The sequence below is a fragment of the Dendrobates tinctorius genome, unplaced genomic scaffold (assembly GCF_039654945.1).
Source record: "Dendrobates tinctorius isolate UK_male_01 unplaced genomic scaffold, ASM3965494v1 ptg000211l, whole genome shotgun sequence".
NCBI classification, from domain to species: Eukaryota; Metazoa; Chordata; class Amphibia; order Anura; family Dendrobatidae; genus Dendrobates; species Dendrobates tinctorius.
The window spans coordinates 21,886,910-21,898,827 of record NW_027361878.1 but is presented as its reverse complement, the minus strand read 5'-3'; positions in this window follow the sequence as shown (position 1 = coordinate 21,898,827).

Here is an 11,918-nt window from a genome sequence, read left to right as displayed (position 1 = left end):
AGCTATTGTCAGGTAGTGTCTGGTAGTGAGTAGTGATGAGCGAACGTGCTCGCCAAGTCGCCACTACTCGTTACTCACCCGAGTATCACGGTACTCAGTGTACTCGGGGGGAACTCGAGTCTTCACCCAGCATTTTTGGATGACTTTACAGACCCAATCACAATGCAGGAATTGTCTGCCAGGCAATGAAATGCCACAGCCATCTTTGTTGTGGTATTGCAGTGATTGGCTGGCTGCACAGCATCATCAGGGGTATAAGAGATAAGACGCCGCCCTGTTCGGCGCATTCAGCTACGGATTGAGATAGTGTAGGGAGAGCTGCTGCCAAGATAGGGTCACAATTGGGGATTTAATAGTCAGTTTGGGGTCTACAATCGTAAACTACTCAAATCCAGCTAAACCAACAGTCTTTAAAAGGACTCATTCCGGAGTATATAGGTTCCATTGTTAGGCAGGCAGGGTAGTGTATGTCGCTCTATACACATCAGTGCAAGGCCTGCAGGCCTTATATACATCATTGCATGCATCAAGATGGTCCATTCCCTTCCTGTGTTCTGGTGCTGCTGCTGCTACCTGTAGGATATATTGCCTGTATATAGCTAGCCCCAGGTGTAATTGGCTTTGAAAATTTTTTGGCCAGGGTTAATAGAGATTTTCTTATTGCAAAGCAATCGAAAGCCCTTTTTTTTCTCCATTTGCTTTTCGACAGTGCACAATACAGCCAGATCCTTTTCCTAGCACAGCGTGAAAATCCAGCAATTTTAAAGGGGGCCCAAAAATCCCTTTTGAGCGCACAGAGTAATATTTAATTTTTATGTGGTACGGTTGAGTAGATTTTTCTTTAGTGTCTTACACAATTTCTTGACACTATTTTGCTGAAACCCTCCCCCCCCAAAAAAAAGGCCACATATTTTACAGTGTGCTATATCTATGACACGCCTCATCCATCCGTCTGCTAAAAATGTTGGTCTTTTTAGTCCTAAATTCAATTTTTTTTGGTGTCTGTCACTGTACTTATATACAGCACTATTTAGCCAAAAAAATGAAATAAATACAGGCCACACATTTGTTGGTGTGGTATCTCCGTGTCAGCTCATATTTGTGCGTGCTCAAAGTTTGGCCAGTTTAGGCAGGTTTTCGTTTTTTGTCCTGGGTGTCATTGTACTTATATACAGCACTATTTAGCCAAAAAAGAAAAAAAATACAAGCCACACATTTGTCGGTGTGGTATCTCTGTGCCAGCTCATATCTGTGCGTGCTCAAAGTTTGGCCAGTTTAGTAGTCATGGGCAGTCCGGCTCTTTTTGGTGATCTGGCTCACTCGTCTCCGCTCACCAAAAAGAGCTGGCTCTTTTTGGCTCAAAAAGCGGCTCTTCTTGCAAAAAGTGCTACTTTCTCCACTTTTATCACTCCAGTCTCTTAACTATAAAGCCTTGGCCTCATTATACTGCTGTACAGGGGTCTAGAGAGACTTTTTAGCCCTTTCCTGAGACTGTAGCTCCTGGGAACAGGCCCTCACTCCTGTCCCTTCACTATAAAGCCTGGTCCTCATTATACAGCTCTACAGGTGTCTAGTGAAGGCTTTTTAGCCATATTCTCAGAGTGTAAGCTCCTGAGATCAGGCCCTCACTCCTGTCCGTATTGCTGATTTGTGTTATCCTCTAATATCTGATATTTGGCCATGTGGTTTCTACATTAGTCAGTGCTGTTACATCTGCCGGCACTGATTATACTAAGGCTATGTGCACACAATGCAGATTTGCTGCAGATCCACAATTGATTTACAATACAATGCTATTCTATGGGGAAAAACCCGCTGTGTACATGCTGCGGAAAAATCCAAGCGGAAACGCAGCAGTTTATTTTCTGCAGCATGTCAATACTTTGTGCGGATTCCGCAACGTTTTTACACCCATTCCATTATAGGAATCCGCAGGTGTAAAAACGCAGGGCAAATCCGCACAAAATCCACAATAAATCTGCATAAAAACCTCACGGATTTAGACCTGCGGATTATGCCAAGAGATGCAGATTCCGCACAGAAAATTCCACACAGCAATCCGCAACATGTGCACATACCCTTATAAGTAAATCCTTGGAGACATGTTCCAGGTTCTTACAGAGTAAGGCCGGGGTCACACTGGCGAGGAATACGGCCGAGTGAGAGGTGCTAAAAGCACGCATTACACACGGACAAATGATTCTCTATGGGGTCCCTCGCACCAGCCGTATATTTCTCAGCCGTATTCTACGCTCCGTGCCAATCGCAGCATGCTGCGATTGTCAGTGTACTACGCCCGTAGTACGCCAATGCAAGTCCATGGGTGCGCAAAAAATACGGATTACACACGGACCAGACGTGTGACCTGCGAGCAATACGCAGGTCTTTTGGCTGCTGACAGGAAATGGGCCAATCCATCATCAGGAAGCGTAGACATGGAAATGAGCTCAAAAACCGCTCCAGACATCCAGGAAGTACGCCTCCACGGAGTACAGCAGCAGCATGGCGTCCACGTACATAAATGTTGAGCTGCTCATTGTCCTTGTGCAGGAGCGTCCCGAAATCTGGGACCAACGCGATGCAAATTATGCAAACCGGGCTAGAAAGGAGGCGTCATTGAGGCGCATCTGTCGCCAGATGTACCATGACTTTGGTGACCGATCACGTGAGGAGCAGCATAAAATTCGTAAGTACAACGCAAAACATGAGTAACCTTAGCGCCCAAAAAAAAAGGAATATAGAATCAGCATCCCCCCTTCCTGTGCATGTACTTTTTGCCTCATGAGGTCATTAGATTTGGATGTAATAATCAAAAAATTTTTGGCACTCAACTCGTTGCAAAGATGAAGAATTTTTATTTGCAATCACAAATATAGACGTTTCGGCTGTATCAACTAGCCTTCATCAGTAAACAAGACTGCTCCTATCTCTATAATTTTCTGGACATTATATTGTATGACCAATAGTAAATTAGGTGCTATTGGAGGTGATACCATCCACCATGTAAGAACTGGTATATAAACTGTTAAATCCTGTGACTCATAGAAAACCCCAATTTCACGCTGTAAGAACAGCAGCTGGCTGTAGTTTCAAATGTCTGCTGTTGGTGGGTGGCAGCAGGACCTGTGTGAACACGACATCCACCGCTGCCACCCACCAACAGCAGACAATATAATGTCCAGAAAATTATAGAGATAGGAGCAGTCTTGTTTACTGATGAAGGCTAGTTGATACAGCCGAAACGTCTATATTTGTGACTGCAAATAAAAATTCTTCATCTTTGCAACGAGTTGAGTGCCAAAAATTTTTTGATTATTCTATACTGGTGTGGGAACCTTCTTTTGTGCACTGACACAGCTGTGCCACGTTATACTATTGTTAGATTTGGATGTGAAACGTGGCTTCACACAGCCATAATTTGGGGTTAGGCCACAAGCTTCTCATCCTCCTGGACAAAACAATTATTAACTGTAGCTAAAGATACCCTGTGTATCTGGCCAATTACATATGCCACCATGGGTAGAAAGCACACCCCCAGAAGGCCCCATGCCTAGACTAATGGTAGCAAATGTGACCTATCAAATATGTGATTTTGACAATATTTCCTGTCACATTGCAGTGGAAGATGTGATGAAACGGTGGCGAAGCATCCGGGACCAGTACCGCCGGGAACGCCAGCAGCGGTCCAGGAGTGGGGATGCTGGATATATAAAACGAAAATACATATATTATGACCGGCTCTCCTTCCTCGCCCCAATTCTGGATCTGAGACCGTAAGTAGATACCTCACACCACATTACACAAATACTTTATAGGGCCAAAAATATTGATGTATTTTTGCCTCTGTTCTATTTCATAACAGAACTCAATCCAACCTTATGGATCGAGGAACGGCCTTAGAGGCAGAGCCCATAATAGATCCTGTAGGGAATGAGGTGGCTGGCCCATCTTCTCCCTCTACAAGAAGGATGGCAGAAGATGAGTGATCACAGGACAACCCATTGGCTGCCCAACACACAACACCACCAGGACGGTCTGCTGCTGCCCCATCACCCATCCTGGAAGAGCCGGGCAACTTGAGCAGCAGCCCAACTGTCCAGATCAGGGCATCCCCACAGGCTGCTGTTACGTCCCAGCGAACACGAAGAAGGCGCCAGGTCACTGTTCAAGAGAGCAGGACCAATGTGGACACAGGGGTGCTCAATTAGTTAGCAAGAGTAACTCCAGATGATGGGGAGGAGGCCTACTCACATAGCCTCACCCTTTATCTCCGTGCCCTTACCCGTGAGGTCAGGCTCCGTATTAGGGGTTGTTTTCAGATCCTGCTTGATGCCAGCACCCCTCCCCAATACCCCATATGAGCTTTTCGAATATCTGGAGAGGTGGCAGCTTTCCCCCCTAAATCTAATGCGCATGAAACCATCCACACAGATGCTTGCTCAAGCAGGGTCCGAACATCCTCTAATACGTGGGCCTACACCTCACCCCCTTCCTCCCCCTACCCAACCTTCCCAACAGCAGCAACACATTTCTGGCTCTAGCCAACCCCACCAATATGGCCACTTAGTCCCACCCAGTGTTGGAGGCTGGTCCTAACCTGGTTGGGGACGACATGGCTATATTGGTGGGTATGAGACACGGGCCTACCCGCCCCAACAAGATGCCCCGCAGCAGTATTATTATGGCCACTACCCCCAACAAGCACTGGAGGAAGGTCACTACCAACAGCATGGGCAACATTATGCACCCACACAGGGCGATGTTTCTCAAAGTAGTCAGCAGCAACCACAGGCTGCTCCTCCGCCTTCTCCTTCCCCAACATTCCACAATTTATAAGTGACTTAAAACATGGACTTAGTAAACCCATACTGTATATGACTGTTGTTAATACTTTTTATGGGAGGAGATGTCCAGTGTGTTTGAACTGGTGGTTAAAATCCCAAGGCAAAGTCAAAAAGAGGTTTTATCCAGCAGCAACATGAGCTAAAACAGATAATACTAATAACATTTCTTATAACGGTTTTCAAATCATATGATTAAGACACCATGACAGGCAAGGCTACCTTATGCATTTCTGAGACATATTACATGTCTGTAAAAAATACAATATTTCACGGGGCTATACTGGCAAAGTCAAAGGATCAAAATAGAGTACTCACTTGAAAATGCATAGAAAAGGCGTGCTGTCCATATTCTCTTAGTCCAATTTAGGCCAGCTAACTATATTCCAAAATCAAGGCAAACAGCCTCAAGACCATCACGCTCTCTCTATGTATTATCAAGTCAGTCTTCTATTTTGATGATGGATAACTCCTCTTTTTAACTTTGTATTCCAAATGTGTACAGTTGCAATGTTGTAATTGCACTATGTATGTTGTAGGATATGTTTCTAATTTTGTTTGTACAACAATGTTGAAATATGCCAAAAGCCCAATTTGGGCCATTGCCCAAGTTTTTCATAGGGCAAAAATATGTTTGCCTTACAAACTTAAAAAAAAAGCACAAAAAAGGCAAAAGTAAAAATTGGCCAACTACACTTTACGTCTCTGTCTTAATTGTCCAAACCCATATCAAAATACGCTTACCAAATCAAAGCAACAGTCAGAGATTCAGAAGGGGTAGAAATATATATATTTTGACACACATCAAACCAACATTGCCAACATAGATCCAGCATGCTCTTGCCAAGAAGATTCCCCCTGAGGTGCCATAAAGTAATTAGTGAAATGATCACGCACATTGAGGCCAGAGATCGGTCTACGTTGATGGTTGATAGGTGGTCTCACCCTACACACATTGTCCGGCCTACGCACAACACCAGCAGAGGAGGAACAATCATGTATCCTGGTGAAGTTATGAAGTACCACACAGGCTTTCACTACTTCATTAACATTTTGTTCACTCAGCTGAATGGCAGACTGGAGTAGCCGCCATTTGGCACAAAGAATGCCAAAGGAACACTCCACCAGTCGCCGAGCACGTGATAATGTTATGCGGGGCTTAGGTCAAAGGAGGCTGAAATACCCGGGGCCCCTGCGGAGTCCCTCCAGCTAGGGAAAACCCTGACTGACCCTCAACCCAGGGTTTTTGCTAATGGTGCAAATGCCTGAGCCTCCAACCTTTCCTTATCTCCTGCTCAGCTCTAAGCTGAACCCTCCACCCTCCACCCAGTGAGTCGTCAAACCACCAAAGCCCACACAGTAATGACAGACAGGGAGAACTTAAACCGCACCGCGCCGCATATACACAGGACAATACTGTAATGTGAACAGGGCAAAGCAAAACACAAATATAGGAAGGCGAAAAGGTAACAACGGATCATACGCCACCAGATACAAATTTCTCTCTCCAACACCTCCTCCCCAGACCGGAACCACTTGGCATAAAACACAAGCTATAATCAGCGACGCCCACAGGCCAGCACGACTATTTAAAGACCGTGGGTGTGACCAAACATCCCACCTGATTTCCAGCTAGATTAACCCCCGATAACCTGAGTAAAATCAAGCCGGCGCCACTGAGGCTATAGTGGACGGAGATGGAACTACCGCTGCCTGCCGGACGCTGTGGTGTGAATAGCGTCCGACATGACAGTACCCCGTCTTCTACGAGGGACCCCAGGGCCCTCAAGACCCATAGGACCCGGCTTGTCCGGATGACGGCGGTGAAACGAACTGACCAGCCGATCCGCATGTATGTCCGAGGCTGGTACCCAAGACCTCTCCTCCGGACCATACCCCCGCCAGTGTACCAAATACTGAAGAGGACGGCGCAGTACTCGAGAGTCCACCACCTTGGAGACTTCAAACTCTAAATCGCCATCCACCATGACTGGAGGTGGCATCGGCGTCATGTCCACAAAACCTACCACCTTTTTCAATAAAGCCCTGTGAAACACGTTGTGTATCTTGTATACCGCAGGAAGTTCCAACCGATAAGCAACCGGGTTAATGATGGCAGCAATCTTAAAAGGGCCAATAAACCTTGGACCCAATTTCAATGATGGAATTTTGAGTTTTATGTTTTTAGTAGCTAAACACACCCAATCACTCACACACAGGTCCGGACCTGGCACGCGTCTAGCGTCAGCCACACGTTTGTACCTTGCACTCATGCTCAGCAATCGCTGTTTCACACTCCTCCAGACCGATGATAGTTGAACTCCTAACCGGTCCTCCTCCGGGACGCCCCCAGAGCCACCCTGACGCAAGGTACAAAATTGAGGATGGTGCCCATAAACACAAAAGAACGGAGACTCTCCCGATGATTCTTGGCGGTGATTATTTAATGCGAACTCGGCCAAGGGAAGGAATGTCGACCACTCCTCTTGGTTGTCAGACACAAAACATCGCAAATACTGCTCCAGATTTTGGTTCATGCGCTCAGTTTGACCATTTGACTGCGGATGAAACGCCGACGAATGAGACAACTTGATCCCCAATCGTGAGCAAAAAACTTTGCAAAACTTCGCCACAAACTGGGTCCCCCTATCAGACACTATGTCCGACGGAACTCCGTGTAGTCTGACCACCTCCTGCACAAAAACCTGAGCCAACGTCTTCGCGTTGGGCAAGGAAGGCAACGACACAAAATGCGCCATCTTCGAAAATCGATCAACCACCACCAGGATGACAGTGTTCCCCGCCGAGGCAGGCAAGTCTGTGATAAAGTCCATGGAGATTTCTGTCCATGGCCTACTAGGTACCCCCAGAGGCTGTAGAGTGCCAGCAGGACGGGTTCTGGGCGACTTGGCCCTGGCGCACGTGATGCAAGCTGCCACGTACGAGACCACGTCCTGCCGGATTTTTGGCCACCAGAAGCGGCGCGATACCAGCTCCAAGGTGCCCCTAACCCCTGGATGACCGGCCAGGACAGAGTCGTGGTGTTCCCCCAACACCTTAAGACGAAGATGAAGGGGTACGAATGACTTATTAGCGGGAAGTCCTGGCGGTACCTCCTCCTGGGCCTCGGCAATCTCCTCCTCTGCCTCAGTCGTGAGAGCCGAAACCACTACACCTTCCTGGAGGATGGGTACTGGATCTTCCCGAGGTTCTCCCCCCGGAAAACACCTGGACAAGGCATCCGCCTTGGTGTTTTTAGCCCCAGGACGGTAAGTCACCAGAAAGTTAAAACGTGTAAAAAACAATGCCCATCGAGCCTGCCTGGGAGACAGACGCTTGGCCGACTCCAGATAGAGCAGGTTTTTATGGTCGGTGATGACTGTGACCTGGTGGGCCGCCCCCTCCAGGAAGTGTCACCATTCCTCAAAAGCCAATTTGATGGCCAACAATTCCCTGTTGCCGATGTCATAATTCCGTTCGGCAGGCAACAGCTTCTTGGAGAAGTAGGCGCATGGACGCATACTGCTCAAGGACGAGCCCTGTGACAGTACTGCCCCCACTCCCACCTCAGACGCATCGACCTCCACCGTAAAAGGTTTAGATACGTCCGGTTGCACCAGAATGGGGGCTGAAGCAAAACGGTTTTTCAGAAGCTCAAATGCACGCACCGCATCCTCAGACCAGATAGCGAGATTGGTACCTTTTTTCGTCATGTCCGTGAGCGGTTTGGCTATAGTAGAAAAATTCTTAATAAACTTCCTATAATAGTTGGCAAACCCAAGGAAGCGCTGGAGCGCTTTTAGATTATCCGGCCGTTCCCATCGCAGCACCGCTTGCACCTTCACGGCGTCCATTTTAATCCCTGCGGCGGACACAATATATCCCAAAAAAGGCAACTCCTGAACAAAAAATACGCATTTTTCAAGCTTAGCATAGAGCTTATTCTCACGGAGCAACTGTAACACCTGCCTGACATGCTCTAAATGAGTGTCCCGGTCGCTCGAATAAATGAGGATATCATCCAGGTACACAATCACAAATTTCCCCAGCACATGAGCGAATACATCATTTATGAAATGTTGGAAAACAGCAGGCGCGGTTGTCAACCCAAATGGCATAACTAGGCTTTCAAAATGACCCTCAGGGGTATTAAACGCCATCTTCCACTCATCCCCCTGACGGACCCTTATGAGGTTATATGCCCCCCTGAGGTCAAGTTTGGAAAACCACTTCGCACCAGCCACCTGGTTGAACAAATCAGGGATCAGAGGCATCGGGTAGGGATCACGGACCGTAATCTGGTTTAACTCCCGGAAATCCAGACACGGGCATAACCCCCCCATCTTTTTTCTTAATGAAGATAAACACTGCTGCTACAGGTGAGGATGAAGGCCGGATGTGCCCTTTACTTAGACTCTCCGCGATGTAGTCTTTAAGAGCTTGTCTCTCCGGACCAGAAATACTAAACATCCTCGCCTTTGGCAATTTGGCCCCGGGTTTTAACTTAATCTCACAGTCATAGGTTCGATGTGGAGGTGGTTCTGAGCAACCCCTCTCAGAGAATACGTCCGCAAAATCCAGCAATGCCTCCGGAAGGCTGGACTTCACGGCGGACACACATGTGGCCAAGCAATTTTCCTGGCAGAAACCACTCCACTGGACTATGTCCTGGGTTCTCCAGTCAATCACCGGGTTGTGCTTGGACAACCATGGGAAACCCAGGACCATTTGTGCTGGGAGATTATTGAGTACCCTACATGTAACCCAATCAGAATGTAGGACCCCAATGTGGAGTTTAACCGCAGCTACAAACTCAGTAATCTCCCCCTGTGGGAGGGGAGCGGCATTAATGGTAACCACGCGAATAGGATGAGGGAGTTTTTCGATCTTAAAACCTGCCGTGCGTGCAAACTCCTCATCCATGAGATTGGTGGTGGAACCGCTATCCACAAACACTGATATGGGTAGCTCTCTGCCCACAATAATAACCCTGGCAGGGAGCATACATTGAGATACCATCATGGAGGATATGCATACGCTCAGTTGGGCCTCCTCCATACCCTCTGAGCTTACCAGTTTTCCGCCAGTGCGACTTTCTTTGGTAGCACAGGACAAGCATTTACATAGTGATCTCTTTTACCACTGTAAAAACATGCTCCATGCTTCCTGAACCCAGGAACGCGACGCTGCACATGTGATACCCCAGCGATTTGCATAGGTTCCGTGGACTCACCTGCAGCAACCACACTTGCACCCCTGCTTTCCCTCAGGGGCAGCGTCTCCTGCGCCCCTTGACGCAAACGGCGATCAATACGAATAACCAAACTCATGGCAGACTTTAACGATGCAAGAGTCTCATACATCAGGAGGGCCTGTTTAATTCTTTCTGAAACCCCATGAATAAACTGACTCCGCAGCGCTGGGTCGTTCCACTGTGTGTCTACTGCCCAACGGCGAAATTCTGAACAATAGTCTTCCGCCATACGTTCCCCCTGATGGAGGGCGCGGATTTTAGATTCCGCCAGAGCCAATCTGTCGGGATCATCACAAATGAGCCTGAGTGCTGAAAAAACATTCTCCACCGAATGAAACGTAGCAGAGTCGGCTGGTACGGAAAACGCCCATGCTTGAGGGTCCCCACTCAGTAATGATAACACCAGACCCACCCGCTGAGCCTCATTACCTGAGGAGACCGGGCGCATGCGAAAGTATAACTTGCAGGCCTGCCGAAAGATGACAAATTTGCTGCGTTCCCCAGAAAATCGTTCAGGCAGCGGCATCTTTGGCTCTGCACCTGCACCTGCAGAAGCCGCTTGTACATTAGCTACAACCAGGCCCTGCTGCTGAACTGCCCCCTTCAACTCGGTGACCTGTAAGGACAGCGCCGCCAACTGGCGGTTTATGGAAGTCATGGAATCCATGGACTACCAAAATGTTGTAGGCCGATTATAATGTTATGCGGGGATTAGGTCAAAGGAGGCTGAAATACCCGGGGCCCCTGCGGAGTCCCTCCAGCTAGGGAAAACCCTGACTGACCCTCAACCCAGGGTTTTTGCTAATGGTGCAAATGCCTGAGCCTCCAACCTTTCCTTATCTCCTGCTCAGCCCTAAGCTGAACCCTCCACCCTCCACCCAGTGAGTCGTCAAACCACCAAAGCCCACACAGTAATGACAGACAGGGAGAACTTAAACCGCACCGCGCCGCATATACACAGGACAATACTGTAATGTGAACAGGGCAAGGCAAAACACAAATATAGGAAGGCGAAAAGGTAACAACGGATTATACGCCACCAGATACGAATTTCTCTCTCCAACACCTCCTCTCCAGACCGGAACCACTTGGCATAAAACACAAGCTATAATCGGCGACGCCCACAGGCCAGCACGACTATTTAAAGACCGTGGGCGTGACCAAACATCCCACCTGATTTCCAGCTAGATTAACCCCCGATAACCTGAGTAAAATCAAGCCGGCGCCACTGAGGCTATAGTGGACGGAGATGGAACTACCGCTGCCTGCCGGACGCTGTGGTGTGAATAGCGTCCGACATGACAGATAGGCGCAAGTTACATATCCTGCGCCTGTGGTGAAGGTTGCGCCGGGGATATGGCCTCATGACATTGCGCGATAACTGAAAGGCATCATCTGCCACAAGAACATAAGGGACAGATTCTTGAGTGGAGCCTGGTAGCTGGCGTGGTGGTGGTAGATCAAAATGGTTGGTGCGTAGCCGCCGAGCCATAATGGAAGGATTGAAGACTCTAGAATCTCCCGTCCTTCCATAGGCCCCAATGTCAACAATTATAAACTTGTATTGAGGGTCGGCCTGAGCCAACAATACAACAGAAAAGTATTGTTTATAATCGAAGAATTGGGAGCCAGAGTTCGGCGGATTACGCCCCCGGATATGTTTGCCATCAAGGGCCACAATACCATTTGGAAACTGGCATTCTTCCTCAAAGTCCCTTGATATCCTCAACTAGTCTTCCATCCTGACCTCGGGCATGACGACTTGATATAGTCTTGTCCATATTTCAAGACATATTGACCTGACTATGCCAGAACACACACAT